Here is a 2,140-nt window from a genome sequence, read left to right on the forward strand (position 1 = left end):
TTGCTGTGAAGTTCATAATTTTGTCCACCTTTAGGGCCATGTAATAGTCCATCGTGTACCACATTTTTTTATCCAGTCCTTTTTTGATGGGCAGCAAGGTTGGTTTCATGTTTCTGATATTGTGAACAATGCTGCAATAAACATGCTATGCAGGTATCTTTTTCATACAGTGATTTGAGTTCCCCAGAGTATATTCCCAGTAGAGGGATTATAGGGTTGTAGGGAAGGTCGAGTTTTAGATCTTTTAGGAATTGCCAAACTGTTTTCCACAGAAATTGTGCTAGTTTACACTCCCATTGACATTGTAGAAGTGTTCCTTTTTCCATGCAGAAGAAACTATTTTTAAGGTAAGCCACAGAAAAGATTAAAAAAAACAAACCATTTTCACCACACCCTCTCCAGCAGCTGTTACTGTACCCCACAAAACCATAATAAAAACTACTGATTAATAAAAAAAAAAAAAAAAAAAAAAAAAAAAAAAAACCAAAAAATCAAAATAAAAAAGTTGTGGAGATGGAAATATCAAAGAAAAAATTATTTTAGATCAAAAAGGGCAAACTTCACAATTTGGCAAGGACTTTATTTGTATCTTTTTTTTTTCAAACAGAACCTTACATTTTGCTGATAAGAACTCTAAAAAGTATATGATGGTGAACCTTACATGGTATAATAAAAAGCTGGGAAGAGCTCAGTGAGAGCCATGGGGCTGTCCTAAAACTTACTTGTAAGTTTATTTGAAGTTCAGATGATGTTAGGCATCTAAAGTGTTCCACACATAGTAGTTGTTAAACAAAATGCATCTGCTATTCATCAGAGGATTTTAAAGAGTGAATGCTTTTGGAACCACAAAATCAAAGTCATCTGAATTGAGGTGGGTCAGCTGGTTGCCAAGGGATCAGAGAGCAAGAGAAGCGAGTTTGTATGAACAATGAGGGTCACAGATGACATTCGCTGGATTCCAGAACCTTGAGCGCTTGGGTGGAGTTGGCGGCTGGGCGTGTGAATGGAGGCTAGGGAGTTGGGAGTGTCTCTGAGAGAAAGGTGTGCAGATAGAGACAGCACACGGTGCTTGTTGGCCATTGTGGCCCAAGTCGCAAGGAGATGAGAAGCATGAGTGAAAACTGGGGGACTCTATGAGGTTTGGGGGTCCAGGAGACAGACAGCAATCCACATGGGGAGAGAATTGTGCTCCCTATTTCCCTCCAGTTGTTCTCAATTGGAGGTGATCCTGCTCTCCAGCGGACACCTGGCAATGTGTGGCCAGATTTTGGTCCTCACAACTGGGGACAGGCGTTGCTACTGGCATATAGTGGGTAGAGGCCAGAACGGGTCAGCCTGCTGCAACAAAAAGTTGTCTAACCCCAAATGCCAGCAGCATTGTGTCTGAGAAGCCCTGGAGCAGGACATAATATGAAGGGCTGAAAGAAGCAGCCTTTCTCATAATCTGATAGTTTTCCACTTGAGGGGTGCCCAGATAAAGCACTCTAGGTAAGGAGCCCTCTTTAGATGGGTGCAGGAAGACATCAAGAACAGGGGAGGCTGGGCTCAGGGGCTCACGCCTGTAATCCCACACTTTGGGAGACTGAGACAGGAGGATCACTTGAGCCTGGAAGCATGAGGCCAGCCTGGACAACTTAGCAAGACCTCATCTCTACAAAATAAAAAATAAAAAAATTAACTGGGCATGGTGGCACACACCTGTAATCTTAGTTACTCGGGAGGCTGAGGCAGAAAGATCGCCTAAGTCCAGGAGATTGAGGAGGCAGTCAGCTGTGATTGTGCCATCACACTCCAGCCTGGGCAACAGAGTGAGACACCAACTCAAAGAAAAAAAGTCATCCTTTTTCCCCAAGTAAGTGCTATGCATTGTCTTCTGAAGTTAGGACCAGTCTGACATTGCTGGTGTCCCCAAGAAAGAATATTTCTTAGAGTTAACAAATGAAAGTAGGGCCAAAAAAGGGGGTGATCCTGATTCCTGATGGTAAAATGTGTGCTCCTAGATACAGCCTCACCTGAAGGTAGACGTACCGCAATGTTGGGAGCCAGCCATGGAGGCCCACTGAACGTTAGGGATCAGGAAAGGTCGTTGACCCCGAGACCACTAGAATGCATTCGGGAGCTATTTGACCCCATTTCCTCC

The sequence above is a fragment of the Carlito syrichta genome, unplaced genomic scaffold, assembly GCF_000164805.1.
Source record: "Carlito syrichta isolate Samal-C Ts95f unplaced genomic scaffold, Tarsius_syrichta-2.0.1 Scaffold284780, whole genome shotgun sequence".
NCBI classification, from domain to species: domain Eukaryota; kingdom Metazoa; phylum Chordata; class Mammalia; order Primates; family Tarsiidae; genus Carlito; species Carlito syrichta.